General features: G+C 46.8%; 1 pseudogene; it reads left to right on the forward strand.

The window, feature by feature from the left end:
• Nucleotides 1–575: 575 nt before the first annotated feature.
• On the forward strand, nt 576–693 carry LOC126250331 (5S ribosomal RNA; annotated as a pseudogene).
• Nucleotides 694–6,445: the final 5,752 nt, after the last annotated feature.

The raw sequence follows: 6,445 nt of genomic DNA on the forward strand, positions 1-6,445 counted from the left end.
CTCTCAAGAGAAGGGCAGCATGAATGGTCACAGGTTCGTTTGAGTGTCACAGAGATACTGAAGAAACTGAACTAGCAGATTCTTCAAGGTAAACGTAAACAGAGTTTCAAGAACCGGCTGTAAATGATGACTCGAGGAATATACTACAGCCCCTACGTATCGCTCCCACAGAGATTGCGAGGATAAGATTAGAACAATTATAGCACGCATAGAAGCCTTCAAACAATCATTCTCGCCGGGCTCCATATGTGAATGGAACGGGAAAGAACCCTAAAAACTGGTACACTATGATGTAGCCTATGCCATGCACTTGACTGTAGTTTGCAGGGTATAGATGTAGAATGTACTGGAGGAGGTTCATATTTGTCACTCTTTAAAACAGTCACTCTCCCAAATTTTGACTGTCTGTACCTTCCTCTCTCCCCCAGTTTTTCACCATAAGTTCTTCCTTTAGGTATCGTTTTTCGTTTTATTTTTGCATAGTGGTCCTTACAGTTTATGGTCCCTTTACCAGTCCACCGCTATATGTATTGCACTACCTGTGTCTAGTATTAAGTTATGACTATTTAGCGGTTGGCATCGGCCTTGCCGCAGTGGATACACCGGTTCCCGTGAGATCACCGAAGTTAAGCGCTGTCGGGCGTGGCCGGCACTTGGATGGGTCACCATCCAGGCCGCCATGTGCTGTTGCCATTTTTCGGGGTGCACTCAGCCTCGTGATGCCAATTGAGGAGCTACTCGACCGAATAGTAGCGGCTCCGGTCAAAGGAAACCATCATAACGACCGGGAGAGCGGTGTACTGACCACACGCCCCTCCTATCCGCAGCCTCAACTGAGGATGACACGGCGGTCGGATGGTCTCGATGGGCCACTTGTGGCTTGAAGACGGAGTGCTAACTATGTAGCGGTTACTTGTCTCCCTTTAATTGTTCCCCTAATGAGGGATTTTTTTTTGTTTTTTTACAGTTACACCGTTTATATAGATCAGTTCCCTTTGACAGCCCATCTTTATATGCATTTGTACTACCTACGCCTATTATTAATTTATGAGTATGGTGCGGTTATTTGTCTCCGTTTAACCGTTCCCCTAAATGGTTTAAACCATTTTATAAATCACACTGCAATTTCATATTGATCATGTACTACAGGAAGTTTCAGTTCCCACCACAACATGCCAACGGATGTATTTGTACTACCTATGACTAGGACTATTTTATGACTATGGAACGATTACTTCTCTCTATTTAATATGTCCCTCTAATGGTTTTAGTTGCAATTGTAACCATTTTTATAGGTCACTCTGTAATCTTTAGATTATTAATATTTTATCAAAGGAAGTTTCTACGGTACTTCTAATTTCAGTGTTACCTTAACGGCTTTTCCCGCGTGCCCTGTAATTCCCCTCTACATATTTCCCGTTTTACTCACTGTCTTTTTCATTCTAAATTTATTTTATAACGGTTCCCAGCCGTCGTTTGGTACGTAATCGTGTGTCTTCCGTCTCCATTCTTGCACCCTGCAGCGGTATATTTTCGTGTCTCTCGTCGGCAGCTTCTCTAGGGCACATTGCGCGCCAGCCGTTTCGTGGCCTGGCCTTCCAACTTCAAGCACAGTCAAGTCTCCACCGTGTGGCTTTTGCGGGAATCTGTTAATTTTTCATCACTGGTGAGTCTTTATATTTTTCTATCCAAACACAGGTTTATTCCGTACAGTTTTCTTGCGTGGTCTTATTCCAGTCCTGTTTGAGGCCCATACCCGCGGCTACATTGCCTTCGCCTGCTACTACTCATTAAAATTTTTGATGTTTCTTCCTGTAACCATCCAATTTACGCGGTTCCGGAAATTTGAAAATCATCCGAACGTTGAGAGACCGGTGTATTTTAACGAACCGCTATTAAATTACTTATGTGAGTACTTGTTCCCCTGTCCTAGTTAATTGCCTTATTGTTACCATTATTATATCTTAAAATTCATATTATATTTAATCATAGATATATACACCTGAAGATGTGATTAAATGGTCCTGAAATAAAGAAACTGCTAACAGCCAATGCGGCTACCAAAAAGTTGTTTAGAATATTTTAAAAGTATTTTTAAAAATTTTTAAAATATTTATTATATAACTAGTTTTGAGAAATACTGAATTTTGCTCATCTAAAAAAATCTGTAACTGAAGAAACAACAATATCCTCCAAATAGCTTCATTACGTTACAGGATATAAATATGTCGAACTCGTGATATTTACAAATGCTGCACTAAGCACAATGTCATGTCGCGCAACGATAAAAACAGCAGAAAATGCCGGATGGTGCTCATGGCGGTTTCTAGTGTGATTCTAAAATCAGTCATTAGATTGACTCACTGGCCAGGAAACATCATGTCTTCCTACCTTCAGGTATAACACTCTCCCCTACCGAAAATAACTTGTAAAGAATTTACGATCATATGGGATATAAAGGGAAATTTATAACTGCATTGAGGATTTCTCAATCGAATGGACGTTTCACATTATCTTGGCTGAGGAATCATCAGGCCTGCCCCAAGAAAGTGTGTTGGAACTCTTGCTGTTCACGTTGTCTGTTAATGAGATTTATTGCAGACATTGCAGTTGTACACCACGAATTGCCGTCTGGAAAAAAGTACTCAAATATTCAGTTGGACCTTGGGAACATTTCAATGTGACGTAAGGATTGGCAACTCGTTTAAATATTCCGAAATGTAAAATTTTTCACTTTACAAAACAAAAATAGACTATAATATCAGTGAAATACAATCGGAATCAGTCAAATCATGTAAACTGTATGGAATCGTAATGAGACGAACCCATTGGCTCCGTTGTGGACACAGCAGATGGTAAACTTCGGTTCATTGATAGAGTACTGGAAAAAAACAATCTGTCTACAGAGGGGACTACTTAGACAACATGTTAGTGACCCATTCTAGAATATTTCTCAACTGTGTGGGACCAGAACCAAATAGAATTAACAGGGAAGATTGAAACTACACTAAGAAGGGCAGCACGAATAGTCGCAGGTTTGTTTCAACCTCCGGAGAGCGTCACGGATAAGCTGAAAAAATTCAAATGGCTCCGAGCACTATGGGACTTAACATCTGAGGTCATCAGTCCCCTAGACTTAGAACTACTTAAACCTAACTAACCTAAGGATGTCACACACATCCATGCCCGAGGCAGGATTCGAACCTGCGACCGTAGCAGCAGCGCGGTTCCGGACTGAAGCGTCTAGAACCGCTCGGCCACAGCGGCTGGCGATAAGCTGAAAAGCCAGAACTTACAGACACTTGGAAATAAACGCTAACTGTTCCGTGGAAGCTTAACTACGATGTTGCAAGAACTAGGTTTAAGTGAGGAATCGAGGAACGCACGACAGCCACCTACTGCAGCGACCGCGAAGATAATATTATACCAATTACGGCGCCCACAGAAGCATTTAAGCTCTCACTGTTCCTGCTCACCACCCCAGTACGCGAATGGACTGGAAGGAACACAATAAGTGATAATCACTTTGTCACGGACAGAAATGCAGTATGATACGATTTCTACATCTACATCTATATTTTGCAAACCACTATGTCGTGTGTGGCAGAGGGTACCTCGCATTAATGTTCCTTCGCGTTCCATTTGCGATCAGCGCAAAAGAACGATTGCTTAAACGACTTTAAGCCAGTTTTAATTACACTGAAGCGCTAAAGAAACTCGTTTAGGCAGGCGTATTCAAATACAGAGATACATAAGCAGGCACTGCGATCGGCAACACCTATATAAGACAACAAGTGTCTGGTGCAGTTGTTAGATCGGTTACTGCTGCTACAGTGACAGGTTATCAAGATTTAAGTGAGTTTGAACGTGGCGTTAAAGTCGGCGCACGAGCGATGCGACACATCTCCGAGGAAGCGATGAAGTGGGGCTTTTCCCGTACGACCATTTCACGAGTGTAGCGTGAATATCAGGAATCCGGTAATACATCAAATCTCCGACATCGCTGCGGCCGGAAAAAGATCCTGCAAGAACGGGACCAACGTCGACTGAAGAGAATCTTTCAGCGCCACAGAAGTGCAATCCTTCCGTAAATTGCTGCAGATTTCAATGCTCGGCCATCAACAAGTGTCAGCGAGCGAACCATTCAACGAAACATCATCGTTACTGACTTCCGGAGCCGCAGACCCACACGTGTACCCCTGATGACAGCACGACACAAAGCTTTACGCATCGCCTGGGCCCATCAACATCGACAATGGACTGTTGATGACTGGAAACATGTTGCCTGGTCGGACAAGTCTCGTTTCAAATTGAATTGAGTGGATGGACGCGTACAGTTATGGAGACAATCTCATGAATCCATGGACCCTGCATGTGAGCAGGGGACTGTTGAAGCTGTTGGAGGCTCTGTAATGGTGTGGGGCGTGTGCTATTGGAGTGATATGGGACCCCTGATACGTCTAGATACGACTCTGGCAGGTGACACATAAGTAAGAATCCTGTTTGATCACCTACATTATGCATTCCGACGGACTTGGCCAATTCCAGCAGGACAATGCGACATCCCGCACGTCCATAATTGTTACGGAGTGGCACCAGGAACACTCTTCTGAGTGTAAACACTTCCGCTGGCCACCAAACTCCCCAAACATGAACATTACTGAGCATATCTGGGATGCCTTGCAACTTGCTGTTCAGAAGAAATCTCGATCCCCTCGTACTCTTACGGATTTATGGTCGGACAGCCCTGCAGGATTCACGGTGTCAGTTTCTTCCAGCACTACTTCAGATATTAGTCGAGTCCATGGTACGTCGTGTTGCGGCACTTCTGCGTGCTCGCGGGGGTCTCTCTTGTTTACTTTCTTATGTATCCGACGGTGATGCGGATTCCCCGCCTAGCATAGACGTGGACATGTCAGAGGTATTAAGGCCACAATAGGCGGCTGCGGACCGCCGTCGTAAGGAGTCACTGCCGAGATACACGCGACTGTAACCCCCTCCAGCCGGCCGCTACCAGCGCTCCGCAGCCAGTCGCCCGGCAGCAACCTTGGCCCGACAGCGCCCGGGGAGTGCGCATCAGCCGCTCGCGGCGGAGCCGCCCAGCGGCAACCGGCCGAGTGCCGAAGGGCTGAGCTCGCTCCCCTTCGACACAAAGCCGCGCAACCAGTCGCGGACTGCCGCGAAAGAGCTTCGGCTCGTAGCTCCCGGTAGCCTCCGGTTACCCAACGTGATTCTCACGTTCTTTTAGGGACTCTGAGGTAGTACCAGGGCTCCTTCACGGGACCAAGCCCGCATGCTGCACGCCATTCTTCTTGCGCACCTCCTTTAAGTGCCGCGCTTGCACGAACAGCGCATGTTAGCGTAAAGTAGGGACCACCCACTTCAATAGGGAACAAGAGACACTTCTCTCGCCTATCGAGAAAAGCAAAATTGTCGCTTCCCCCTTCCCACCCAATAAATAATCCTAAGTGCAAGATGGCGGACGCTACTAGCACTTCCCCTGCTGTCACCCGCAGCAAGACTGCAACACACGAGGCGCGAGGATCGACTGCACCCGCCGAAACTCGCGCCCCGCCCGCTACCGAAGGCAAGGGAGCGGCTGGCGACGCTCGACAGCTTGGCGCGAAAGCGCAAAAGCAGCTCGAGTCGCGCCGCCTAATCACCGAACTTTTCGGGGCGGACGTCTCTCCCACCAAAACAACTACACTCAACATCACTTTACACTCACCTGTCACTGGACAGTCATGTACCATTCTCCCACCGACGCCGCAGCCTCAAGAGACCGAGGCAGCGGCGGCGGATGTGGACACAGAAAACCACTACACAGAGCCCTGGCAGGTGGAGGGCCCGAAACGCAGACCCAAAAAAACACCAGCACAAACAAGCGAGCAACCAAACTCGCTAGGCAACCGAAAGGCGCTGTTGCCTACACCCACTAGCTCACCTCAGGCTAGCAACATTAACACAAAGCAAAACGCAAACACAGTTGTGGCGAACAACAACAAAGCACACAAAGCCACGGCGGTGCCCACACATCACAAGACTGGTTTCCCCCCAGTCGTTATACAAAACTATGGGAACCTTAGTGCCCTTAACACTGCATTCGCGGAAAGGCACATAAACAGCACATTACATGCAAAGTACTCGGGGGATAGGGCCTCACACTACGTTGCCACAGACAACTAATATAATGATCTTCTGACCTTCCTCAAAGATCGTAAGATCGAACATTACACGTACAGAACGCTGGACGAGAGAACCCAGCAGTACGTGATCAAGGGAGTGGATCCCAGTACCCCCAACGAGACAGTACATGCGGCCCTTTGTTATCTGGGATTCGACTGTAAAAGTGCCTCCCGGATGACAGAGTTCCGTACACACGCACCGTTACCACACTACATGGTTGAGTTAGCCGACTCGGCTGATTCCCGCGCCATCCTGCAGA

The sequence above is a fragment of the Schistocerca nitens genome, chromosome 3, assembly GCF_023898315.1.
Source record: "Schistocerca nitens isolate TAMUIC-IGC-003100 chromosome 3, iqSchNite1.1, whole genome shotgun sequence".
Taxonomy (NCBI): domain Eukaryota; kingdom Metazoa; phylum Arthropoda; class Insecta; order Orthoptera; family Acrididae; genus Schistocerca; species Schistocerca nitens.